Source organism: Rana temporaria, unplaced genomic scaffold (assembly GCF_905171775.1).
Source record: "Rana temporaria unplaced genomic scaffold, aRanTem1.1, whole genome shotgun sequence".
In the NCBI taxonomy this organism is placed as follows: domain Eukaryota; kingdom Metazoa; phylum Chordata; class Amphibia; order Anura; family Ranidae; genus Rana; species Rana temporaria.
Window position 1 is genome coordinate 12534 of NW_024404639.1, and position 27218 is coordinate 39751.

A 27218-nucleotide genomic window follows, 5' to 3' on the forward strand; every position below is an offset into this window, starting at 1 on the left:
TGCACTCCAGGTGCTTGTCTAATGGAAGCCGCAAGCGGCTCCATTAGTAGATTGAAGATGAGGGGTGATAGTGGGCACCCTTGCCTTGTGCCATTTGTGATTCTAAAGGGTTTAGATAGCATTCCGGACGTATAAACTTTGGCCGACGGGACCGTGTACAGGGCCAAAATCGCTGATAATAAGTGCTTTTCAAAGCCGTATTTTTCCAAAGCGCATTTCAGGTACATCCAATGCACCCTGTCGAACGCCTTCTCTGCATCCAAAGCTAGGAGCAGAGAAGGCGTTCGTGTCGTTCGTGCTATGTGGGTGATATTGATTAAACGCCTTGTAGCGTCCGAGGCTTGTCTGCCTTTCGTAAACCCAGATTGGTCCGGATCTATTAAAGTGGGTATAACGTCTACTAATCTCAGGGCTATCATTTTGGCGTAAACCTTAAGGTCATTATTCAGTAAGGAGATTGGGCGAAAATTTTGAGGTACATCCGGTGACTTCCCAGGTTTGGGTAGTGTTACAATCAGAGCCTCAAGCATTTCGGGTGGAAAAGACGTCGAGGTCGCAGCTAAATCAAACACCTTCAATAGATGTGGCCCTAAGATTGTTTGAAAGGTCTTGTAATAGTCTCCTATGAGTCCATCAGGGCCTGGGGACTTGTTGGAAGGGAGAGTTTTTATAGCCTGCACCAGTTCGTTCAGTGTGAAGGGGGAGTTCAGGTCACTTGATTGTTCTGGGGTCAGAGTGGGTAAGTGGATTTTGGAAAGAAAGTTCTGTATATCGGTTAGTGACGGTTGGTAGGTTGCGGAGTCTTGGTCTAAATTGTATAGGGAGCTGTAATAGTCGCTGAACGCGTCTGCTATGTTTTGAGGGTCATACACCGGTTTCTTGGTCCTGGGATGTGTTAAGCGAGCAATCTTGGTTTTAAAGCGCTGACCTCGTAAATAACGGGCCAACGCTTTGCCTGCTTTGTTATTAGTCGAGTAGAAGGACATTTTTGCCCATCTATCTTTGGTTTCAAAGTCATGTAGGAGAAGGAGCTTGAGGTCATGTCTTAGGTCTGCCAGTCTGGCACTTGTGGATGCATTAGGATTGGATTTATTTAGAGTGTCAAGGGCGTCTATGTCTTTGAGGAGAGTGGTAAGTTTTAGTTGCTTCTGCTTCTTGGCCCTGGAACCCAGCTGGATAAACACCCCTCTGATGAAGGCTTTATGAGCGTTCCAGAGTGTGAATGGGTTATCCGTGGATTGAGAATTGAGCTGGAAATACTCCTCTAGTTGTTCTCTGATCGTTTCTTTGGTGGCTGTGTCCTGAATGATGGAAGAGCTAGCTCTCCACACAAAGGCAGCAGTATCAGGATATTTGTCACCTAGGGTCAGGAGAACAGAGGCGTGATCTGACCACGTGATCGTGTTAATCTTGGTATGTACAACTCTGGTGAGCAGCCATTTATCCAATAGAAACAGATCAATCCTCGAGTATGAGCAATGCCTGTGTGAGAAAAAGGAGTAATCTCTCTCGGTAGCATGCGTGCAGCGCCACGCATCGTACAGATCATGAGATCGCAGGAAATTAGCTAGGGTCGGGCCCTTCCCCTGGAGCACCGTGGTGGAATCCAGCTTTGGGTCCGGAACTACATTTAGATCGCCACATAATATCAGGGATCCTTGGAGGGATTCCCTGATCTTACGCATGAGGCCATTTAAAAATTTAATCTGTCTCTTGTTTGGGACATATACATTCACTAGCGTGTATCTAATACCATTGATATCACATATTAATACTATATAGCGACCAGAGGAATCAGAATATTCCTTAATCAAGGAAAAGGAAACCGTGTCCCTGACAGCTATCATTACTCCCCTTTTTTTTGCCTCCATATTAGAAAAAAAGTAATGTTGAAAGGATCGGTATGTACATTTAGGTGGCGCATGACTATGAAAGTGGGTCTCCTGAACACAGAGAACGTCACACCGCGAGGAGTCAGCTTCCCGCCAGAGCGACGCCCTCTTAACAGGATGATTCAAACCATTTGCATTGATCGATAAAATTTTAACCGGCTTTACAAGCAAAGTAATATAGTGTTATCAACAGGGGTCTTGTGTACTCACGACCCCTTGTCATCATAGATAATTCAAGAAGATAGACTGTTCGACTGATAACGTTGCTCCAGTTCAGGTAGAGGTGACACAAGTCCCTTGCAGCTGGGTGGTTAGAGATGATGCAAACTGTAGAATCTGAATGGTGCGGTTCCTGAAAACAAGATTGGTTATAAAAGAAGCACAAACATAAAGTAAACCAGAAAATAAAATAAAATATGAACTGTAAAAGGAGGGCCGAAACGACCCGAGTGCAGCAAATACTGCTCAAATACAGGGGAGCTTAATCGTGGTAGAGCTCCAAGGCGGGACCCCATAGGGCCAAAAGAATATATGCACAGGGCAATGATATTGGGCCGAGAATTCAGTCATTTCAGTGGGTCTTAGAGACTTGTTGCCAATCAGGGGACACCCTGCCGGGTGTGTTAGCGCTGGTAGAAGTAGAGTTGTCTTCGTGGAGAATCTTCCATTTCTGAAGTAGTTTGAAGCCTTTGGCTGGGGAGGTAATCACATGCGTAGTTCCATCTTTGGTCACCATCAACTTCGTTGGAAATCCCCACTTATATACAATGTTGTGATTCCTCAGGGCTTTGGTGATAGTATTCAAATTCCTCCGAAGCTGCAGGGTGAACTGCGATAAGTCGGCATAAAACTGTAGGGGTGCGTAGTCAGTACCCCCATGTTCCCCCTTGCGGGTAATAGACATCAGCCGTTCTTTAGACTGGTAAAAGTGCATTCTGAAGAGAACATCCCTGGGAACATTCTCTGGAATAAAGGAGGGTTTAGGCAGCCGATGTATTCTATCGATAGACAGCTCTATAGCAGGGATATCAGGCATTAGGGCCGTCAGCATGGTCATGGCGTATGTGCGCAGATTAGAGGGGGCCACAGTTTCTGGGATGCCACGTATTTTCACGTTATTTCTACGTGACCTATCCTCTAAATCTGCTAATTTAGCTTTTATCCACATTTGTTCTTCCTCCGCTGTATCATGAGCATCCACTAAGTCATTTATGGTGGTTGCGTATTCCCCCATTTTGGTTTCAATGTGGCTAACTCTTTCACCCACTGCTGACAGCTCAGTGCTAAACTTCCTCATGCAAGACATCATATCCCCATGAATAGTGCTCCTTAAAGAGATGAGCATGTCTTTAAGGGTAGTGTCCAGGACTGGCTGATGTTGTGTGGGGAATGAAATTATGGAGTCAGGGAGCTCCCTTGTGTCTTCCTGTGAGTCAGCGTTGGATCTTACCTCACACTGCTGGGTGTCCGATTCGTCCGCTCTGAAACGGGATTTTGCAGGGCTTCTGCTGAGCGGGGAAGGAACTTGTGGTGTCCCTCCAGCTTCAGGGGAGTCTCGGTGGTCTGGCAAAGCGATGGCCTGAAAGCGACCATTGCGGGATCCAGATAGGGAGGAAGCGCCGGCGCCATCTTGCCCACGAGGCAGCGGCGATGAGGAGAAAAAGTCCGTCAGCTTTTTCGGCCGGTGCTCTGCCTGTCTCTTCCTCGTCATTGCGTCCCGTTGGTGGGCGAGTGTTCCGCTGCAATTAGGGTAGGTGTAGGGCTAGAAATAGAGCCTCAGTGCGCTGTGAGCCGCTGTACAAGTCCGCCGTAAGCCGGAGCTCAGGAGTCACACCGCCATCTCGGTGGAGTCCAAGCCACGCCCCTTCGCTTCCAGTATTCTTAATCAGTGACTGGGTTACAAATAAAGACAGTTCACCTTTAGCCTCATGATGCCAGGTCCAGCAGAGGAAACGCAGGCCAAAAAACAAGGTAGAATCCACTCTGGATTATAGGCAAGTGAAGAACGAGTGGCGAGTGCCAACCACAGATTGTTTACTGGAGCCCAAACAGTTGTTCTAGCAATCACCTTCAGCCATCTTTATTTCTGGCGCAGATTCCAAAAGCCGAGAGGGGGGAGTTGGCGTCCTAGGACATTTTTAACTCTTTGGTCCAGTGAGCATTCCTGGCAGATGTGCATAAAGACTGCCCTATCGTCAGCTCAAGGACCTCACAGGTAGTTTAAAGGCAGCGCCCGAACAGGGACTTGAACGCTGGACCCTCAGATTAAAAGTATGATGCTCTACCGACTGAGCTATCCAGGCTCTGAAAGCTCTACCTCCAGAGCAGTCCAAGCTGCTTGAATCTTGACATCTATGGTGTAAAAAGTGCATTCTTTTAATCTGAGGTTTCTGGCTTAGTTTTACCAATAGTTCAATGCTCTTTCACCGGAAACAAGGGCCTTGCAAAAAGACACCGCCCCAAAGGCTTCCTTAACCCTGGACCAAGACGCTTCCAGTATTCTTAATCAGTGACTGGGTTACAAATAAAGACAGTTCACCTTTAGCCTCATGATGCCAGGTCCAGCAGAGGAAACACAGGCCAAAAAACAAGGTAGAATCCACTCTGGATTATAGGCAATTGAAGAACGAGTGGCGAGTCCCAACCACAGATTGTTTACTTGAGCCCAGGTAAGCGCCCAAACAGTTGTTCTAGCAATCACCTTCAGCCAACTTTATTTCTGGCGCAGATTCCAAAAGCCGAGAGGGGGGAGTTGGCGTCCTAGGACATTTTTTTAACTCTTTGGTCCAGTGAGCATTCCTGGCAGATGTGCATAAAGACTGCCCTATCGTCAGCTCAAGGACCTCACAGGTAGTTTAAAGGCAGCGCCCGAACAGGGACTTGAACCCTGGACCCTCAGATTAAAAGTATGATGCTCTACCGACTGAGCTATCCGGGCTCTGAAAGCTCTACCTCCAGAGCAGTCCAAGCTGCTTGAATCTTGACATCTATGGTGGAAAAAGTGCATTCTTTTAATCTGAGGTTTCTGGCTTAGTTTTACCTATAGGTCAATGATCTTTCACCGGAAACAAGGGCCTTGCAAAAAGACACCGCCCCAAAGGCTTCCTTAACCCTGGACCAAGACGCTTCCAGTATTCTTAATCAGTGACTGGGTTACAAATAAAGACAGTTCACCTTTAGCCTCATGATGCCAGGTCCAGCAGAGGAAACGCAGGCCAAAAAACAAGGTAGAATCCACTCTGGATTTTTTTTTTTTTTTTTTTTTTCTTTTTTTTTTTTTCACGTCAGACTCTGCTCACATATAGCCGAGAGACTAGCTCACGGTTCGCCCGCCCTTAGCGTCTCTCTTGCAGCTTTGCATCATTCGTGGGGTTTTTTTTTTTTTTTTTTTTTAAACATTGCAGGTTTAACATTTTTAAATATTTAAGTTTATCTTTTCCCGCTTAACAGGTCTCACAGCCTCCCTTGCTAGCATAGCATAATTAATCCCCCCCCGTGTGTCAAGGGCTTGTCCATGCTGCATATTTTTTCTATTGGGTATAGTATCTTATCTTCCCTAATTGGTTGTGGTAGTGTGCTCACAAAATGTTTTAACTGCAAGTACTCCCATTCACTCATGCTTTGTTCCCCTTCCCCTATTTTTATCTCTTGCCTTAGTTTAATTTTTCCCCGTGTAACAATATCTTTTAATTTTTTCTCCTCTAGGTGCTTTCCAAAGCGTGTTCCATTACCTGGTGTAAAAAAATTAGTGCCTGCTAATGGAATTAGTGGAGAGTTATACTCCCATTTTTCCCGCCTAAATATTGTGTCCCATATCCTAAATACGTTCCTTGTTATGTTATGTGTATTCGTGCTCAATTCCCTCATTTTCGGTGGTATCCATACATTTCTATTTAATAGTGTCCCACTTAATATTTCTTCCATTCGTACCCATTTTTTTTTTGTGTGTGCATTTGTCCATTCTACCAACCTAGCTAAGTTTACAGCATGATAATATCTTTTTATATCGGGGAGCCCCAACCCCCTTCCTTTTTTTTTCATGCTCAGCAATGAATAGCTTAATCTGGCCTTTTTACCCGCCCATATATATTTTAAAATTACTGTTTTAATTACTTTAAAGAAGCTTTGCGGTATTTTTATTGGGAGCATTTGAAGTTTGTATGTTATCTTCGGTAATATCATCATTTTAAACGCATTAATCTTTCCTATCCAAGAAATATGTTTTTTTGCTAGGTTTTTCAAGTCTTGGTTAATATCGTTAATTAAGGGGACAAAGTTGGCCGAGTAAAGTTTTTCAACTGTAGATGTAATTTTTATACCCAAGTATGTTATAGCTTCTTTTTCCCATGTAAATGGATATTCTTTCTGTAGTTCTTCTACTTCTTTTTTTTCCAACCCCAGATTCAAGATTACTGTTTTTATCGGGTTTATTTTAAAATTTGAAAGTTCACCATATCTTTTTATTTCCTTTATGACATTGGGGAGAGAGACTCTAGGTTTGGTCAAATATAGGAGTATGTCATCCGCATACGCCGCCACCTTGTGTTCTTCATCTCCCACCCTCACCCCTCCTATCCCCGGGTTTTCCCGTATTCTTGCTAACAACGGTTCCAAAGCTATTACATATAGGAGAGGCGAGAGCGGGCACCCCTGTCTGGTTCCGTTTTCCATGTTGAACACAGACGACACACTCCCATTGACCTTCACCCTTGCCGTTGGGTGGCTATACAGGTTCTTTACCCATTTCATGAACCTTGGTCCCATGCCTATATTTTGTAAAGTTTCCATCATAAACCCCCAGTCGACTCTGTCAAATGCTTTTTCGGCATCTAAGGACATGAGTACGACTGGGGGTTTCTTTTTTGGATCTCGTTGTAACAGTAACAGGGTCCTTATACTATTATCTCTTCCTTCTCTGCCTGCTACAAAGCCCGCCTGATCTGAGTTTATTAATTGCGGCATTAAACTTTTTATCCTAGTTGCTAATATTTTCGCGTATACTTTCAGGTCTGCGTTTAGCAATGCTATTGGACGATAGCTGGAACACAACGTTCCATCTTTTCCCGTTTTAGGGATAATAGAAATATTTGCCAAAAGAGATTCTTTTCTTATTTCCTCTTCCTCTCCTATTTTGTTAAAATAGTTACACATCTCTGGGACCAAGAGTTCTCCAAATGTTTTGTAATATTTGATCGGCAAGCCATCGGGGCCTGGGCTCTTCCCACACGGTGTTTCCCGGAAAGCTTTGTATATCTCTTCTTGGGTTATTGGGGCCTCTAAGGATTCAATGTCATTTTGGGAAATTTTAGGTAGCTTCACTTCTTCTAGGTATTCCCTGATTTTCCTTTTTCTCATCTTTTCTTGCTCTTGGGTTTCCTTGGTTCTTATTGAATATAATGAACTATAAAAAGTCCGAAAGGATTCCGCTATTTCGGACGTCTTATATTTCATAAGGCCGTCTTGGTTTTTTATTTTTTCGATGTAGTTTTTTTTTTTTTTTCCCTAGATATTCTGGCTAAATGTTTCCCTGGTTTGTTCCCCCATTTGTACCTCTCCTTTCTAACATTTTTGAATATGTCTCTTGTTTCAACCTTCATCAGATCTCTAAGCTGGGTCCTCTTTACTATAATTTCTTGATATATTTCATTTTATCCTCGCTCTTTATGCCTTTGTTCAAGTTCAAATAGCTCAGTTGTTAATTTTTTCATGTTTAATTTCCTTATCTTTTTTTTCCCTGCTCCTATTGAGATTAGTTTCCCTCTGATGTATGCCTTATGGGCCTCCCATACGGTAGCTACCCTTACTTCAGGTGTATTATTAAAGGTGAAGTATTGATCCAATTCCGTTCTCACTGTGTTGTTTACCTCTATATCCTCTATAAGTTCTTCGTTTAAGTTCCATGATCCTTTTCTTTGCTCTATTTCTTTGAATCTAATTTCCACTATTACAGGGGCGTGATCTGAGATTGTAGATACACCTATTGAAGTTTTAACTACCTCTTCCAATAACTCGTGGTCTACCATTATATAGTCCAGTCTTGAGTATGTTCCGTGCACGGAAGAGTAATATGTATAGTCTCTTTTATTTGGATATATAATCCTCCAGGGGTCTATTAAACAGTAACTATACATTTTTTTTCTTAATATTCTGAGCTGTTTAGTATTTCGCCTCTGAGCCCCGGATGTGCTATCCAGTTGATGGTCCATTGAGAGATTGAAGTCTCCTGCTAATATTACATGTCCTGATTTAAAGTCCATTAAAGCATTCAAAATCCCCCTCAGGTATTTATGTGGTTGACTGTTTGGGCAGTATATATTTGCTAACGTGTATTTTTTCCCTTGGAGTACTCCTTTTAGGAACAAATAACGACCATCCGGGTCTACTTTCCTATCTTCTACTGTAAAAGAGATATTCTTCCCTATTCCTATGGCAACCCCCTTAGCTCTCTTCTTTGGGGAGTCCCCGTAGTACCAAATGGGAACTGCCCGAGAATACAATCTGACATTAGAATCCAATGTTATATGCGTCTCTTGCAGGAAAACTATTTCAGCGGAATACCTTTCAACTTCTCTTAGTACCATATGCCTTTTTTCAGGGCAACTGAGACCTCTTACATTATATGTTAAGAAATTTATGTTTGTCATATTTTTTTTTTTTTCCCGCTTTCTTGGGTATATATGTTCTTTCCTATTGCATGACACACAGATCTAAATCCCTTTCCCCCCTCCCTCCCTAGTCCTCCCCTCTCCCTTCCTACCCAAACTCCTCCTTCCCCTCCCTTCTCCTTCCCCCCCTCCACCAGTACCTTACCCCCTTGATCTTCATTTGGGGCTTTCTCCTCCCCTCCCCCCCCCATCAATCCCTGACCTTCTGGTCATTTTTAGAGCTTTTTCTATTTGGCGCTCCTGGCGCTCTTTTGCTCCTCAGGCTGAGGTGGAGTTCTATTTTAGCCCGGTCTCCTATCCCCCTATATTGGGGAACAGGTGAAGAAGCACTTTCTGGGTCTCCTCTCTCCCCAGTCCCACTCCGATATTTTACTATCTTGACCCTCCCCATCTCCCTCCCACCCCCAACCCCCCCCACCATTCCCCCCCTCCTCTACCGGTCAACACTAATAATTTTTTGGTGTTGGGATGCCTAAACTATGACAAAATTCTGGTGTTTCCTCCAGAAACCTCAGTCTTGCCGAAACACCATTTTTCCTGCCTATTAGGCACGCTGGGAATCCCCAATTATACTGAATATCATGCTCCTGCAAGACACCTAACAATGGTTTTAAGCTTCTTCTTCGTTTTAACGTCTCATGTGACAAATCTTGATAAATTTGAATATTATGTTGATCATATTCTAACGGCGACTTCCCTCTCAATTTTCTCCATAGCTGGTTTTTCTCTTCCCAGCTTTCAAAACGCACAATAATGTCCCTTGGGTAGTCCTGTGCTCTCTCCCTAGGACGTCTTATCCTGTGTGCTCGTTCTATTCTGAGCGGGGAAGTTGTTTCTCTCTCTAATATTGGGTTACAGATTTTTCTTATTATTTCTGGGAGGTCCTCAACCTGTGTCGTTTCTGGAACTCCGCGTATTCTTATGTTCTTTCTTCTGTCTCTGTTCTCTTGATCTTCTAATTTATACGCCTGTTCTCGTTGGTTTATTTTTAATGCTTTTATTTCATCTTCTAGCTTTTTAAGTGAGGTTACATTGTGGTCAACTTTTTTCTCCACTTCTTCCACTCTTTCCAGTATATGCCCCATATTTCTCTCCATTTTTTCCATTTGCGTTTTAAGAGATCTTTCTAAGGCAGCGAACATTCCTTCCATTTCCCTTTTTGTTGGCAAAAGTGTCATATCCTGCGTTTCTCCCTTATTTCTCTGGTCTAAATCTGTTTCTTTATCTGTTTCACTATCTTGGTCTGTTCTGCTCTCTAGGAGTGATTCTGCGAATGTGTCTGAGTCCGCCAAGGTATTAGCTGGCCCTTTTTTCTTATCTTTTTTCTTTTCTTTTTCTGCTTGGCCTGCTCTGCCAATCGATGGTTTTTCTATGTGCTGGTTATCCCCGTTTGCCCCATGGGTCACAAATTTACACATTGGGCCTGGGCTTTGACTTAAACGGGGTACCTTTGGGATTGCCCCACCTTTCACTATTTTTCCTCTTGTGGTCATCCTTGCGCCTGAGTTGTAACTACGTCACTTTTAGAGAGGTTCTGAGGGAAAACCGTTTGCACATGTGATAGGTGTGTACTGCAAAAAAAAAAAACCTTTTGATGTTTCTTATATCACAGTCTAAAGTTGTTGTAGTATTTCTTCTCTTAGGGTTCTCTTTGGTTCTCTTTGGCTTTGACTTGGAGCTATTTGGGGCACCCAGCTCATGTACTGACCTCCCCTCTCCTGCCCGTCTCCGGCGCCCGTATATCTCTAGGACCTCCTTCTACGGGTTTTCCTGGCTCTGTAGTCTGATTACCTGCAGTGTATATAATGCTTTTACCGATGCTTTTACTGATACTTTTACCGTTACGTCTTTTGATGTTTCATTTATCACAATTTAAGGTTGCTGTAATATTTCTGTTCTTTGTCTTTGTCTTTAGCTTTACATAAAGGTATTCAAAACCATAGACATGTATACTCGCCCCCCTCTTCTATCCGACTCCAGTGTCCGTCTATCAAATATAGTGCAAAAAGAGTCCGTATGTCTTGTACACCAATTAATCCCCATAGAGAAAAAAAAAGAAAGTATCCAAAAAAGGGAGCCACCAGAGAAACTATGAGATTACCGACCTCCTTACAGGAACCCAAAAAGACAGTGCTGAACTCATGTCTCTTCTGTCACATATTTTCATGCTTTCATATCAATCCCAATCATTTATCAGTCTCCTCAAAGAGGGGTGTCCCATTTGTTTATTTCTATTTTCTTAATTCTTAAGAAAAAAAGGACGTTTGTACTCACCACTTCGATGGTTAGAGTGCACTGTGGTATGTACTCACCAGTCCAATGGTTGTCTACATGAGAGGAGCTTACCAGCTGCTGTGATAGGTTCCAGGGTTTTCCCCACCTACTATTGTGGCTGTGATGTGATGGTAATGCCGGCCGAAGACTGGGTCCTCTTGGTCTTAATCTAGGACTGGTGCCCCATTTCGCTGGACTGCAGGGCCACAAAGCCAGAGAGCCACCCAGCACTGCGTGACGCCCCCCCCCCCCCGAGCCCCCCTCCCGGAGCCGCGTGGCACGCCTCCACGGCGCATTCGCTCGCACGCTCCAGGGACCCGGGCAGACCAGGGAGACGCCACACCAAGACGCGGCACCGCTGCCTGTCAGCCCGGAGAATCAGGGGAGACGAGGGAGACGCAGCACCGCCACAAGCTAGTCAGCCGGGAGAGTCGAGGGAACCGGGGAAGCCGCCCACGTGACAGCCCACGTGTCAGGTAAACAGATCGGGGGAGACCCGTGCAGGTCCGCTCCGGCCAGCAAGAAGCTATGTTCCGAAGAGGGAAGGGAGGTGGAAGGGGGGGGCACCGGCGCCCTAGTGGAGGGAGCGGAGGAAGCGGGGGATCCGGTTCTCGCTCATTTCAGCGTGGATTCGGAGCATGGCTGGGGAGCAGGCATCCCGTCTAGCTACTCCTCCGCACTGACCGCGCCATCTCTAGACTCCTCCCTCTAGCCAATTCAGTTGCCTCTGTAGCATTTTGAATCCACTCTGGATTATAGGCAAGTGAAGAACGAGTGGCGAGTGCCAACCACAGATTGTTTACTGGAGCCCAAACAGTTGTTCTAGCAATCACCTTCAGCCATCTTTATTTCTGGCGCAGATTCCAAAAGCCGAGAGGGGGGAGTTGGCGTCCTAGGACATTTTTAACTCTTTGGTCCAGTGAGCATTCCTGGCAGATGTGCATAAAGACTGCCCTATCGTCAGCTCAAGGACCTCACAGGTAGTTTAAAGGCAGCGCCCGAACAGGGACTTGAACGCTGGACCCTCAGATTAAAAGTATAATGCTCTACCGACTGAGCTATCCGGGCTCTGAAAGCTCTACCTCCAGAGCAGACCAAGCTGCTTGAATCTTGACATCTATGGTGGAAAAAGTGCATTCTTTTAATCTGAGGTTTCTGGCTTAGTTTTACCTATAGGTCAATGCTCTTTCACCGGAAACAAGGGCCTTGCAAAAAGACACCGCCCCAAAGGCTTCCTTAACCCTGGACCAAGACGCTTCCAGTATTCTTAATCAGTGACTGGGTTACAAATAAAGACAGTTCACCTTTAGCCTCATGATGCCAGGTCCAGCAGAGGAAACGCAGGCCAAAAAACAAGGTAGAATCCACTCTGGATTATAGGCAATTGAAGAACGAGTGGCGAGTCCCAACCACAGATTGTTTACTTGAGCCCAGGTAAGCGCCCAAACAGTTGTTCTAGCAATCACCTTCAGCCAACTTTATTTCTGGCGCAGATTCCAAAAGCCGAGAGGGGGGAGTTGGCGTCCTAGGACATTTTTAACTCTTTGGTCCAGTGAGCATTCCTGGCAGATGTGCATAAAGACTGCCCTATCGTCAGCTCAAGGACCTCACAGGTAGTTTAAAGGCAGCGCCCGAACAGGGACTTGAACCCTCAGATTAAAAGTATGATGCTCTACCGACTGAGCTATCCGGGCTCTGAAAGCTCTACCTCCAGAGCAGTCCAAGCTGCTTGAATCTTGACATCTATGGTGGAAAAAGTGCATTCTTTTAATCTGAGGTTTCTGGCTTAGTTTTACCTATAGGTCAATGCTCTTTCACCGGAAACAAGGGCCTTGCAAAAAGACACCGCCCCAAAGGCTTCCTTAACCCTGGACCAAGACGCTTCCAGTATTCTTAATCAGTGACTGGGTTACAAATAAAGACAGTTCACCTTTAGCCTCATGATGCCAGGTCCAGCAGAGGAAACGCAGGCCAAAAAACAAGGTAGAATCCACTCTGGATTATAGGCAAGTAAAGAACGAGTGGCGAGTACCAACCACAGATTGTTTACTTGAGCCCAGGTAAGCTGCCAAACAGTTGTTCTAGCAAACACCTTCAGCCATCTTTATTTCTGGCGCAGATTCCAAGAGCCTAGAGGGGGGAGTTGGCGTCCTAGGACATTTTTAACTCTTTGGTCCAGTGAGCATTCCTGGCAGATGTGCATAAAGACTGCCCTATCGTCAGCTCAAGGACCTCACAGGTAGTTTAAAGGCAGCGCCCGAACAGGGACTTGAACCCTGGACCCTCAGATTAAAAGTCTGATGCTCTACCGACTGAGCTATCCGGGCTCTGAAAGCTCTACCTCCAGAGCAGTCCAAGCTGCTTGAATCTTGACATCTATGGTGGAAAAAGAGCATTCTTTTAATCTGAGGTTTCTGGCTTAGTTTTACCTATAGGTCAATGCTCTTTCACCGGAAACAAGGGCCTTGCAAAAAGACACCGCCCCAAAGGCTTCCTTAACCCTGGACCAAGACGCTTCCAGTATTCTTAATCAGTGACTGGGTTACAAATAAAGACAGTTCACCTTTAGCCTCATGATGCCAGGTCCAGCGGAGGAAACGCAGGCCAAAAAACAAGGTAGAATCCACTCTGGCAAGTGAAGAACGAGTGGCGAGTGCCAACCACAGATTGTTTACTGGAGCCCAAACAGTTGTTCTAGCAATCACCTTCAGCCATCTTTATTTCTGGCGCAGATTCCAAAAGCCGAGAGGGGGGAGTTGGCGTCCTAGGACATTTTTAACTCTTTGGTCCAGTGAGCATTCCTGGCAGATGTGCATAAAGACTGCCCTATCGTCAGCTCAAGGACCTCACAGGTAGTTTAAAGGCAGCGCCCGAACAGGGACTTGAACGCTGGACCCTCAGATTAAAAGTATGATGCTCTACCGACTGAGCTATCCGGGCTCTGAAAGCTCTACCTCCAGAGCAGTCCAAGCTGCTTGAATCTTGACATCTATGGTGGAAAAAGTGCATTCTTTTAATCTGAGGTTTCTGGCTTAGTTTTACCAATAGGTCAATGCTCTTTCACCGGAAACAAGGGCCTTGCAAAAAGACACCGCCCCAAAGGCTTCCTTAACCCTGGACCAAGACGCTTCCAGTATTCTTAATCAGTGACTGGGTTACAAATAAAGACAGTTCACCTTTAGCCTCATGATGCCAGGTCCAGCAGAGGAAACGCAGGCCAAAAAACAAGGTAGAATCCACTCTGGATTATAGGCAATTGAAGAACGAGTGGCGAGTCCCAACCACAGATTGTTTGCTTGAGCCCAGGTAAGCGCCCAAACAGTTGTTCTAGCAATCACCTTCAGCCAACTTTATTTCTGGCGCAGATTCCAAAAGCCGAGAGGGGGGAGTTGGCGTCCTAGGACATTTTTAACTCTTTGGTCCAGTGAGCATTCCTGGCAGATGTGCATAAAGACTGCCCTATCGTCAGCTCAAGGACCTCACAGGTAGTTTAAAGGCAGCGCCCGAACAGGGACTTGAACCCTGGACCCTCAGATTAAAAGTCTGATGCTCTACCGACTGAGCTATCCGGGCTCTGAAAGCTCTACCTCCAGAGCAGTCCAAGCTGCTTGAATCTTGACATCTATGGTGGAAAAAGTGCATTCTTTTAATCTGAGGTTTCTGGCTTAGTTTTACCTATAGGTCAATGCTCTTTCACCGGAAACAAGGGCCTTGCAAAAAGACACCGCCCCAAAGGCTTCCTTAACCCTGGACCAAGACGCTTCCAGTATTCTTAATCAGTGACTGGGTTACAAATAAAGACAGTCACCAACACTTTCAGAAGTGTCAATCTGCACTTCCGAGCGGCATGACGTGGTGCGCGTGAAGCACGCACGTCTGAGGGAGCGGCGGCCCATGTACGGATCTGACCCGGAGGAGGATGGAGGGACCTAGACCCGGCGGTGCTCCAGTGGCAGCGATCGCGCTGCAGTGAGGGAACTCACCGCGGGGCTAGCCCTCCTACAGCGGAAAAGACCAGCTTCCGCCGCCATCCGATAGCCCGCACTCTCCGGCCCCCCCGTGCCTCCCCGGGAGACAACAGATAAGGCACGGGACGGGTTGCATACAGAAAGCTTCTACTTGCAGCACTCCTGCCTGCTGCCCATCCCCCCCCCACTTGTCGGTAGTGAGTACAGATCACCCTATTGGACGGGAAACCAAAAGGTAATATGGATCCTGTTTTTTTCCTATCTCTCCCCATAAGACCAGATCAGTGAAATCCATGGAGCAAGGACCAATGCCCTGAAGGCTGGGGACAGGTATTAACAACGCTGTAACAACGCTGTGAATTAACTTTATTCCCAGTGCCCCTGTATCTGCATATTGCTAATGTGTGGAAGTAATTAATAATAAGGATGAACTGAGTAACTGCTTATATTTTGCATAGCATAACAGGGGCATTAGCAGGAACGTTGTACCGCACCAGTATTTTCACTGTTTTTTCACCTCATATTTAATTATACGTGAACTCAAGTATATATAGCCCATAGGCTTATGGGGTCTCAGCTTAAACATTGTGGATATTGATTTGGGTGGGAGTGCAGAAGAGTATATGTCATCCCAGAGACATTACCTAACCCCGCAAACCATAATTAATTTGGTAAGGGGAGTTGCCCTGGAGTATGGATGCGAACATCAGGGGACTCTATGTAAACCAACTATAAATAATAAGGCTGACTATTAACCAAAAAAAAAAAAAAAACACGCGGGTGCTAGGTGCAAATGTGTCAGTTTCTCAAGAGACTTCTGTTCCCACCCTTGTAAGGGGCTGCCAAAATACGGGGGGGCTGAACGGAGGCATCAGCAGAGGCACCTGCAAAGTTTTACCCCCCGGGTTCGGCCTGGCCCATCGGGCAGAAAAAAAAAAAAAAAAAAAAAAACCCAACCTCTCTTACCCTTAGGAACTCATGCCTCAGTGAGCAACAAAAACTGCGCTGTTTTGAAAAAAAGGGAGGGTGGTGCTAGGCCCCTCACTTACTGCTCAAACTGGGGAAACGTATTAGAGCAACAAAGAAACATATAATGAATAAATCAACAAGGGGGGCTGCTTCGAAAGCCCCAAAGGATATCCCCTCCCCCACTACGATTAGACACTACATGACATCGGGCGGGAGCTCAAAAAGCCCAGGCCCAATTAAAAAAACAGAAAAAACGGGGGTAAACAAAAAGGGAGGAGGGGGGGAAACAACCCCAATAGCAGACACCTTAACAGAGTTGGAGCATGTAGTTAGCCAAGTGGAAGAACATAGCTTTGACTCTCACATTCCAACCACGGGTGAAATGGCGGCAATGTTAAAGGGATTGGAGAACGTTATAAAAGAGGAAATCAGTACATTGAGAACGGACTTATTTCACATTTTGGAACGGGTAGAGGAAGCCGAGAAAAAAATAGAAAAACAGGACCGGGATTTAAATGAATTGAAAATTCAACATCTGGCCATGAAACAAAATCAGAGATGGCTGCAATATCGTCTCGAGGATCAAGAGAACCGCAATAGAAGGCAAAATCTAAGATTGCGCTCTGTCAAGGAGGAGAAGGGCGAAGACTTGAGGAAAATTCTTGATGATTTGTTCCTCCCCCTCCTTGATAATGCCTCGGAAGGTCCCCTCAAAATAGAACGGGTCCATCGTGTGGGGAGAAGGAAGGAGGGAGGAGGGAATTGGCACAGGGACATAATTGTGAGGTTTAGACATTTTGAAGACAAAGAGAGAATTTGGACAAAATTGAGAAGAAAACCTCCCTTATCCTATGATGGCAGGGAGATCCAGATCTTCACGGATCTGGCCTGGGAAACCCTGGCCAGAAGAAGACACCTAAAACCTCTCTTAGAACAGATGCGCCAACTTAACATAAACTACCAATGGGGCTTTCCGGCCTGCTTGATAGGTCACAAAGAGGGAGTGTCAGCTAAATTAATATTTCCCGAGGAACTTGCAGGATTCTGTCGTAAATTGGACATGCCGGTCATAGAACTACCAGGATGGGTTGAATAGTGGTTAGTTAACAGCCCGCCCATAGCGGCGGCTGTGAGCATGGCGACTCGACGGGAGGGGGGGGGGGAGGGAGGGAGGGTTGGGGGGGGAATAAAGAAGGGCAAAAGGAGGGCAGATCCGTAACCCCTCCCACATAAGATCTAGTCCTGTGAGAACAGGAGGGAGGGGCGTGGGGTGTCACACCTCATTCACAAGAACCGATGGGTAGGGGATACCAAGGATCCCTACGGTTCAGGGGCGATGATTTGGCCTGGGTAGGGGGGGGGGGAGGGGGGGGGAGGGGGGTGGGAAGGGGATTATGGCTCCCAGGGATCATCCTGAAAAATCTCATTTGTTCAAGGAGGGGACTTAGTTATTGGAAATGACAGATGTAAAATTTTTATCCTATAATGTAAAGGGATTAAACTCAGTAGGTAAAAGACTAAAGGTCTTAGCTGAGATCGAACAACTAAGAGCGGATGTAGTGTTTATTCAAGAATCTCACTTGACCCTGGATGCTAACATCAAGCTTTACTCCCCGGCATACCCTAATTGGTTCTACAGTGACTCCATCTCAAAACGCGCAAGGGGAGTTGCAATTGGGTTTACAAGAGGGTTCGGGTTTACCTTGGAGGCAAGGATGACTGACCCAGATGGGAGATTCTTGTTCCTCAAAATAAGGATTGAAAATATTATTTACACCTTAGCCAATATATACGCCCCTAATGCACACCCAACCCAATATTTAAATAAAACTCTGGGGAAATTGAACAACTTTGCCGAGGGATTTATAATCCTGATGGGCGATTTAAACTTTGTTTTGAATCCAACAGAAGATAGTACGTTCCGTGGGAGGGAGACAAAAAATGCACATCTACAGAGAATCAAACACAAGCTCCAGGAATGTCAACTAGTAGATATCTGGCGGATTAACCATCCAAATGAACATGACTACACATTTTTCTCCCCCCCCCACGGAACGTACTCCAGGATCGACTACATTCTGGCGGACCACAGGTTGATTGACGTTATTACGGAGACAGAAATTGGAATTATGACTGTATCGGACCATGCTCCTGTCTCTATGAAAATTTCATTAAACACACAAAGGAGACAGCGGCCGACGTGGCGCCTGGATGATAGCCTGATCCACGATGAAGGAGGGGGAAGTAGGGTGGAGGCTGAATTAAAACAATTCTTCCTCACGAATGACACAGAGGGGATTACCAGCGCAACCCTCTGGGAGACGCACAAAGCCTTTATTAGAGGGATCTTAATTGCTGAGGGCGCAAGAAAAAAAAAGAGAGAAAAAGCAAAGCTATCATTCTGAGGAAAGAGATAGAGACTCTGGAACACGAACACAAAGCGCTGAGATCAAAAGTGACTTACCAAAATTTAGTTCTAAAAAGAGACGCACTCAAGGAGATCATGGAACAAGAAGCAAGGTATAAACTTAACTGCATTTCCAAAGAGAGGTACATATGGGGAAACAAACCAAGCAAACTTTTAGCTAAAATGGCTCAAAAAAAGAAAGCTAGGAATTATATTGAGAAAATTAAAGGTAAAGACGGGAAATTGGTTCACGCAACCTGCGAAATCGCGGACACATTCAAAAAATATTACGAGGACCTATATACAATAAAACACCCAGGTCGGCAGGTAGGGGAAAGGGAGGAGAAGACCCGAGAGTTTCTTGATAATGCAGGACTTCCCAGATTAGAGGAGGTGGAAAGCTTGACCATGGATCGCCCCATAACCGAGGAAGAAATAAAAAGGGCCATAAATTCCACCACTGGTGGAAAGAGCCCGGGTCCGGACGGGTTTTCCACCTTTTATTATAAGAGATTTAGTAACATCCTGATACCGAGGCTGTGTAAGTATTTTAATGGATTGGGATCGGAATTTGAAACGAGCAGCGGAGCTATAGCAGCTGTGGTTGCAATAATCTTGAAGGAAGGCAAGGATAGCTCTCTCTGTTCGGGATACAGGCCTATCTCTCTGTTAAACACAGACATCAAAATTTTTGCAAAAATTCTGGCGGGCCGCCTGAAAGGGGTCATGCACCTATTGGTGCACCCCGACCAGGTAGGCTTTGTGCCTAACAGAGAGGGCAAAGATAACAGCCTAAGGGCAATTCTTCTGCTCCAGACTATAAGGCAGAACGAGCCCCCAGGTCTATTCCTGTCAGTTGATGCTGAAAAAGCATTCGACAGGGTAGACTGGGGGCTCATGATGGAAACCCTCACTGCCATGGGAATAGGAAGCAGGATGTCCCGCTGGATTAAAACATTATACCACTTCCCTACTGCGCAAATAAAAATTAATGGCATATTATCGGAACCTTTCGAGATGAAAAACGGGACGAGACAGGGGTGCCCATTGTCTCCCCTCCTCTTTATTCTATCCCTAGAGCCGCTATTGGCTACTATTCGTAATGACCCAGACATCAATGGAGTGAGAGTAGAAGGGGAGGAACACAAACTATCGGCCTTTGCCGATGACATACTATTTTATGTAACTAACCCAGTCAAATCTATCCCCAAGCTTTCCAGAGTGCTGCAACAATACGGCGCCATCTCCAACTTTAAAATTAACGTAACCAAATCTGAAATCCTGAACATTAACTTAAATAAAAGGGAGGTACATTTAGTCAAGGAAGTATGCGAGTTCCCATGGACTAAAGAACTTAAGTATCTAGGTATAAAACTTGCCAATACAATACAGAAGATGTATAAAATAAACTATATTCCCCTATTAAACGAGATCAAGAGTGAACTAAAAAGAACGATCAATAAACCCATATCATGGATTGGACGCATTAACATGTTGAAGATGGTAGTAGTTCCTAAAATCCTCTATAAATTCTTATTAGTCCCAATTGCTCTCCCTCAGCAATTTTTGAGAATCCTTAATACCTTATTACTAAATTACGTTTGGAAAAATAAAAAGCATAGAATATCCCTCTCCATAATAAAACAGGGTAAGCCACTCGGCGGTCTGGCCGTACCGGATATCAAAAGTTATTATAAGGCGGCTGTCTTATCACGTGCGGTAGAGTGGGCTCGGGACAGGACAGATAAAAGGTGGGTGCAAATTGAGAAAGCGCTGACAAATAATTATTTGAATAACATCATCTGGATCCCTGCACAACACAGAGCACTAGATCACAAAACACACGATATAACACGGGACACTTTAAGAATGTGGGACAGGACGCAGGCACAATTAGAAGGTAAATTTAACTCCCCTTTAATGAATCTAAAAGAAAATCCTTATTTCCCACCTGGGGAAAAAAAGATAGGAGGAAACTGGATTAGGAGAGACACAGTGCACTTAGGGGATATTATTAAAAATGGTGAGATAATGACCTATGAAGATTTGAAGGCCAAAACGGACTATTGGAATCTGGATGGGTGGCATTATCTCCAGTTGACTCACTTTGTGCGGCACCTCCCCCGCCCTCTACGGACGGAGGGGGAGCTGACTTCACTCGAAAAAATTTGCAAATTTAAGAATTCTAAGGGCACAATCACCAAATTGTATGGGTTATTGGTTAGGTTAGGAACTCAGGGTGAAGCACCCTTTATAGATAAATGGGAAAGAGAGTTAGGGGTCACGAGGGGTACTAACACTGTTCAGAGGATCACTCAATTAACCCACTCATCTGCAATAGATATACGAACAGCCGAAGCAAATTATAAGTGCCTCTCGGGATGGTATATCACCCCGGACAAAGCAAATAAATTTAAAGCAGGTCAGACCGCAAACTGCTGGAGGGGCTGCCCAGAAAGAGGTACGATGGCCCATTTATGGTGGCTATGTCCTAAAATCCAAACGTATTGGGACACAATACTGAGCCAAATAAAGATTATCACGGGAGAGGAGATCAAGAAAGACCCGTGGGTCGTCCTCTTTCATGGCAGCCAAGAGGGTGTAAAAAAATACAAGCAGTCCCTACTCCCCCACCTTTTAAATGCAGCCAAGAGACTAATACCTAAGAAGTGGCAGGAGATGGAAAGCCCACATATCTGGAGTTGGATAGATGCGGTGGAGGAAACGTATAGATTAGAAGAGCTAAAGGATAGGTATTTAGAGAAAAATAGTGAACATAGGGAGAAATGGGGTAAATGGAAGGAATATAAAAAAACATGGAGCTACGCAGAAAGAGTTAGGGTTTGATTGATACTAGATATATGTAAGGGTCGTGCAAATATGGTCATCCCTCCCTCTGTCACTCTAAAGAGGGATACATATATCTTTTGCTCTCTTAGGCCGTTTCCTAACTTTATTATTCCTTTCCCTAGTTTATCTTCAGCCGAAAAGCTGAGGCTAAGTCCTCTTCCTGTTTCTTTCTTGTTCGGCTTGTTTTCTGTTTTTTTTTTTACTATGGGACAAACGGGTGATTCCTGGGAGCCATGAGGGGTAGGGAGGGCGGGCATAATTATAAAAAAAAAAAAAAAAAAAAAAAAAAAAAAAAATATACATAAAAGTGTCTTCTTGTTATAGGCCAATCTAGCTTAGACCAGCCAATATGGGGCGCAGGGGGAAAAACAGCGGGGTCATGACCCGGACGCCCACACTGGTGGTCGGTATCTATATTGAGATGTACACAAATTTATATATTTAAGAAATATAAAAAAAAAAAAAAAAAAAAAAAAAAAAAAAAGAGAAAGACAATGTATAGAATACATACCACACATGATGCAAACCTCATATAGAGACGTAAGAAGCATCAAATCATGAGCGGGTCTCTAGAAATTGGTAAAAAGCTGAGGTGGTATATAAAAAAATAAAAAAAAATAAAAATAAAAAAAAAACAAATAAAGACAGTTCACCTTTAGCCTCATGATGCCAGGTCCAGCAGAGGAAACGCAGGCCAAAAAACAAGGTAGAATCCACTCTGGATTATAGGCAAGTGAAGAACGAGTGGCGAGTCCCAACCACAGATTGTTTACTTGAGCCCAGGTAAGCTGCCAAACAGTTGTTCTAGCAATCACCTTCAGCCATCTTTATTTCTGGCGCAGATTCCAAGAGCCTAGAGGGGGGAGTTGGCGTCCTAGGACATTTTTAACTCTTTGGTCCAGTGAGCATTCCTGGCAGATGTGCATAAAGACTGCCCTATCGTCAGCTCAAGGACCTCACAGGTAGTTTAAAGGCAGCGTCCAAACAGGGACTTGAACCCTGGACCCTCAGATTAAAAGTCTGATGCTCTACCGACTGAGCTATCAGGCTCTGAAAGCTCTACCTCCAGAGCAGTCCAAGCTGCTTGAATCTTGACATCTATGGTGGAAAAAGTGCATTCTTTTAATCTGAGGTTTCTGGCTTAGTTTTACCTATAGGTCAATGCTCTTTCACCGGAAACAAGGGCCTTGCAAAAAGACACCGCCCCAAAGGCTTCCTTAACCCTGGACCAAGACGCTTCCAGTATTCTTAATCAGTGACTGGGTTACAAATAAAGACAGTTCACCTTTAGCCTCATGATGCCAGGTCCAGCAGAGGAAACGCAGGCCAAAAAACAAGGTAGAATCCACTCTGGATTATAGGCAAGTGAAGAACGAGTGGCGAGTCCCAACCACAGATTGTTTACTTGAGCCCAGGTAAGCTGCCAAACAGTTGTTCTAGCAATCACCTTCAGCCATCTTTATTTCTGGCGCAGATTCCAAGAGCCGAGAGGGGGGAGTTGGCGTCCTAGGACATTTTTAACTCTTTGGTCCAGTGAGCATTCCTGGCAGATGTGCATAAAGACTGCCCTATCGTCAGCTCAAGGACCTCACAGGTAGTTTAAAGGCAGCGCCCGAACAGGGACTTGAACCTGGACCCTCAGATTAAAAGTCTGATGCTCTACCGACTGAGCTATCCGGGCTCTGAAAGCTCTACCTCCAGAGCAGTCCAAGCTGCTTGAATCTTGACATCTATGGTGTAAAAAGTGCATTCTTTTAATCTGAGGTTTCTGGCTTAGTTTTACCTATAGGTCAATGCTCTTTCACCGGAAACAAGGGCCTTGCAAAAAGACACCGCCCCAAAGGCTTCCTTAACCCTGGACCAAGACGCTTCCAGTATTCTTAATCAGTGACTGGGTTACAAATAAAGACAGTTCACCTTTAGCCTCATGATGCCAGGTCCAGCGGAGGAAACGCAGGCCAAAAAACAAGGTAGAATCCACTCTGGCAAGTGAAGAACGAGTGGCGAGTGCCAACCACAGATTGTTTACTGGAGCCCAAACAGTTGTTCTAGCAATCACCTTCAGCCATCTTTATTTCTGGCGCAGATTCCAAGAGCCAAGAGGGGGGAGTTGGCGTCCTAGGACATTTTTAACTCTTTGGTCCAGTGAGCATTCCTGGCAGATGTGCATAAAGACTGCCCTATCGTCAGCTCAAGGACCTCACAGGTAGTTTAAAGGCAGCGCCCGAACAGGGACTTGAACCCTGGACCCTCAGATTAAAAGTCTGATGCTCTACCGACTGAGCTATCCGGGCTCTGAAAGCTCTACCTCCAGAGCAGTCCAAGCTGCTTGAATCTTGACATCTATGGTGGAAAAAGTGCATTCTTTTAATCTGAGGTTTCTGGCTTAGTTTTACCTATAGGTCAATGCTCTTTCACCGGAAACAAGGGCCTTGCAAAAAGACACCGCCCCAAAGGCTTCCTTAACCCTGGACCAAGACGCTTCCAGTATTCTTAATCAGTGACTGGGTTACAAATAAAGACAGTTCACCTTTAGCCTCATGATGCCAGGTCCAGCGGAGGAAACGCAGGCCAAAAAACAAGGTAGAATCCACTCTGGCAAGTGAAGAACGAGTGGCGAGTGCCAACCACAGATTGTTTACTGGAGCCCAAACAGTTGTTCTAGCAATCACCTTCAGCCATCTTTATTTCTGGCGCAGATTCCAAGAGCCAAGAGGGGGGAGTTGGCGTCCTAGGACATTTTTAACTCTTTGGTCCAGTGAGCATTCCTGGCAGATGTGCATAAAGACTGCCCTATCGTCAGCTCAAGGACCTCACAGGTAGTTTAAAGGCAGCGCCCGAACAGGGACTTGAACCCTGGACCCTCAGATTAAAAGTCTGATGCTCTACCGACTGAGCTATCCGGGCTCTGAAAGCTCTACCTCCAGAGCAGTCCAAGCTGCTTGAATCTTGACATCTATGGTGGAAAAAGAGCATTCTTTTAATCTGAGGTTTCTGGCTTAGTTTTACCTATAGGTCAATGCGCTTTCACCGGAAACAAGGGCCTTGCAAAAAGACACCGCCCCAAAGGCTTCCTTAACCCTGGACCAAGACGCTTCCAGTATTCTTAATCAGTGACTGGGTTACAAATAAAGACAGTTCACCTTTAGCCTCATGATGCCAGGTCCAGCGGAGGAAACGCAGGCCAAAAAACAAGGTAGAATCCACTCTGGATTATAGGCAAGTGAAGAACGAGTGGCGAGTCCCAACCACAGATTGTTTACTTGAGCCCAGGTAAGCTGCCAAACAGTTGTTCTAGCAATCACCTTCAGCCATCTTTATTTCTGGCGCAGATTCCAAGAGCCTAGAGGGGGGAGTTGGCGTCCTAGGACATTTTTAACTCTTTGGTCCAGTGAGCATTCCTGGCAGATGTGCATAAAGACTGCCCTATCGTCAGCTCAAGGACCTCACAGGTAGTTTAAAGGCAGCGCCCGAACAGGGACTTGAACCCTGGACCCTCAGATTAAAAGTCTGATGCTCTACCGACTGAGCTATCCGGGCTCTGAAAGCTCTACCTCCAGAGCAGTCCAAGCTGCTTGAATCTTGACATCTATGGTGTAAAAAGTGCATTCTTTTAATCTGAGGTTTCTGGCTTAGTTTTACCTATAGGTCAATGCTCTTTCACCGGAAACAAGGGCCTTGCAAAAAGACACCGCCCCAAAGGCTTCCTTAACCCTGGACCAAGACGCTTCCAGTATTCTTAATCAGTGACTGGGTTACAAATAAAGACAGTTCACCTTTAGCCTCATGATGCCAGGTCCAGCGGAGGAAACGCAGGCCAAAAAACAAGGTAGAATCCACTCTGGCAAGTGAAGAACGAGTGGCGAGTGCCAACCACAGATTGTTTACTGGAGCCCAAACAGTTGTTCTAGCAATCACCTTCAGCCATCTTTATTTCTGGCGCAGATTCCAAGAGCCGAGAGGGGGGAGTTGGCGTCCTAGGACATTTTTAACTCTTTGGTCCAGTGAGCATTCCTGGCAGATGTGCATAAAGACTGCCCTATCGTCAGCTCAAGGACCTCACAGGTAGTTTAAAGGCAGCGCCCGAACAGGGACTTGAACCCTGGACCCTCAGATTAAAAGTCTGATGCTCTACCGACTGAGCTATCCGGGCTCTGAAAGCTCTACCTCCAGAGCAGTCCAAGCTGCTTGAATCTTGACATCTATGGTGGAAAAAGAGCATTCTTTTAATCTGAGGTTTCTGGCTTAGTTTTACCTATAGGTCAATGCTCTTTCACTGGAAACAAGGGCCTTGCAAAAAGACACCGCCCCAAAGGCTTCCTTAACCCTGGACCAAGACGCTTCCAGTATTCTTAATCAGTGACTGGGTTACAAATAAAGACAGTTCACCTTTAGCCTCATGATGCCAGGTCCAGCGGAGGAAACGCAGGCCAAAAAACAAGGTAGAATCCACTCTGGCAAGTGAAGAACGAGTGGCGAGTGCCAACCACAGATTGTTTACTGGAGCCCAAACAGTTGTTCTAGCAATCACCTTCAGCCATCTTTATTTCTGGCGCAGATTCCAAGAGCCTAGAGGGGGGAGTTGGCGTCCTAGGACATTTTTAACTCTTTGGTCCAGTGAGCATTCCTGGCAGATGTGCATAAAGACTGCCCTATCGTCAGCTCAAGGACCTCACAGGTAGTTTAAAGGCAGCGCCCGAACAGGGACTTGAACCCTGGACCCTCAGATTAAAAGTCTGATGCTCTACCGACTGAGCTATCCGGGCTCTGAAAGCTCTACCTCCAGAGCAGTCCAAGCTGCTTGAATCTTGACATCTATGGTGTAAAAAGTGCATTCTTTTAATCTGAGGTTTCTGGCTTAGTTTTACCTATAGGTCAATGCTCTTTCACCGGAAACAAGGGCCTTGCAAAAAGACACCGCCCCAAAGGCTTCCTTAACCCTGGACCAAGACGCTTCCAGTATTCTTAATCAGTGACTGGGTTACAAATAAAGACAGTTCACCTTTAGCCTCATGATGCCAGGTCCAGTGGAGGAAACGCAGGGCAAAAAACAAGGTAGAATCCACTCTGGCAAGTGCAAACCACAGATTGTTTACTGGAGCCCAAACAGTTGTTCTAGCAATCACCTTCAGCCATCTTTATTTCTGGCGCAGATTCCAAGAGCCAAGAGGGGGGAGTTGGCGTCCTAGGACATATTTAACTCTTTGGTCCAGTGAGCATTCCTGGCAGATGTGCATAAAGACTGCCCTATCGTCAGCTCAAGGACCTCACAGGTAGTTTAAAGGCAGCGCCCGAACAGGGACTTGAACCCTGGACCCTCAGATTAAAAGTCTGATGCTCTACCGACTGAGCTATCCGGGCTCTGAAAGCTCTACCTCCAGAGCAGTCCAAGCTGCTTGAATCTTGACATCTATGGTGTAAAAAGTGCATTCTTTTAATCTGAGGTTTCTGGCTTAGTTTTACCTATAGGTCAATGCTCTTTCACCGGAAACAAGGGCCTTGCAAAAAGACACCGCCCCAAAGGCTTCCTTAACCCTGGACCAAGACGCTTCCAGTATTCTTAATCAGTAACTGGGTTACAAATAAAGACAGTTCACCTTTAGCCTCATGATGCCAGGTCCAGCAGAGGAAACGCAGGCCAAAAAACAAGGTAGAATCCACTCTGGCAAGTGAAGAACGAGTGGCGAGTGCCAACCACAGATTGTTTACTGGAGCCCAAACAGTTGTTCTAGCAATCACCTTCAGCCATCTTTATTTCTGGCGCAGATTCCAAGAGCCTAGAGGGGGGAGTTGGCGTCCTAGGACATTTTTAACTCTTTGGTCCAGTGAGCATTCCTGGCAGATGTGCATAAAGACTGCCCTATCGTCAGCTCAAGGACCTCACAGGTAGTTTAAAGGCAGCGCCCGAACAGGGACTTGAACCCTGGACCCTCAGATTAAAAGTCTGATGCTCTACCGACTGAGCTATCCGGGCTCTGAAAGCTCTACCTCCAGAGCAGTCCAAGCTGCTTGAATCTTGACATCTATGGTGGAAAAAGTGCATTCTTTTAATCTGAGGTTTCTGGCTTAGTTTTACCTATAGGTCAATGCTCTTTCACCGGAAACAAGGGCCTTGCAAAAAGACACCGCCCCAAAGGCTTCCTTAACCCTGGACCAAGACGCTTCCAGTATTCTTAATCAGTAACTGGGTTAC

General features: G+C 45.5%; 10 non-coding genes across 10 annotated transcripts; all 10 read right to left on the minus strand.

Annotated features, from left to right (window-relative positions):
- Positions 1 to 4757: 4757 nt before the first annotated feature.
- On the minus strand, positions 4758 to 4830 carry TRNAK-UUU. The gene has a single exon. It is a non-coding gene; the product is annotated as a tRNA-Lys (tRNA).
- Positions 4831 to 13085: 8255 nt separating this feature from the next.
- Positions 13086 to 13158, minus strand: TRNAK-UUU. The gene has a single exon. It is a non-coding gene; the product is annotated as a tRNA-Lys (tRNA).
- A 1173-nt stretch (positions 13159 to 14331) lies between these two features.
- TRNAK-UUU lies at positions 14332 to 14404 on the minus strand. The gene has a single exon. It is a non-coding gene; the product is annotated as a tRNA-Lys (tRNA).
- Positions 14405 to 23246: 8842 nt separating this feature from the next.
- On the minus strand, positions 23247 to 23319 carry TRNAK-UUU. Its single transcript has one exon. It is a non-coding gene; the product is annotated as a tRNA-Lys (tRNA).
- Positions 23320 to 23859: 540 nt separating this feature from the next.
- TRNAK-UUU lies at positions 23860 to 23932 on the minus strand. Its single transcript has one exon. It is a non-coding gene; the product is annotated as a tRNA-Lys (tRNA).
- Positions 23933 to 24492: 560 nt separating this feature from the next.
- On the minus strand, positions 24493 to 24565 carry TRNAK-UUU. Its single transcript has one exon. It is a non-coding gene; the product is annotated as a tRNA-Lys (tRNA).
- Positions 24566 to 25105: 540 nt separating this feature from the next.
- On the minus strand, positions 25106 to 25178 carry TRNAK-UUU. Its single transcript has one exon. It is a non-coding gene; the product is annotated as a tRNA-Lys (tRNA).
- Positions 25179 to 25718: 540 nt separating this feature from the next.
- On the minus strand, positions 25719 to 25791 carry TRNAK-UUU. The gene has a single exon. It is a non-coding gene; the product is annotated as a tRNA-Lys (tRNA).
- A 522-nt stretch (positions 25792 to 26313) lies between these two features.
- Positions 26314 to 26386, minus strand: TRNAK-UUU. Its single transcript has one exon. It is a non-coding gene; the product is annotated as a tRNA-Lys (tRNA).
- A 540-nt stretch (positions 26387 to 26926) lies between these two features.
- On the minus strand, positions 26927 to 26999 carry TRNAK-UUU. The gene has a single exon. It is a non-coding gene; the product is annotated as a tRNA-Lys (tRNA).
- Between the last annotated feature and the right edge of the window lie 219 nt (positions 27000 to 27218).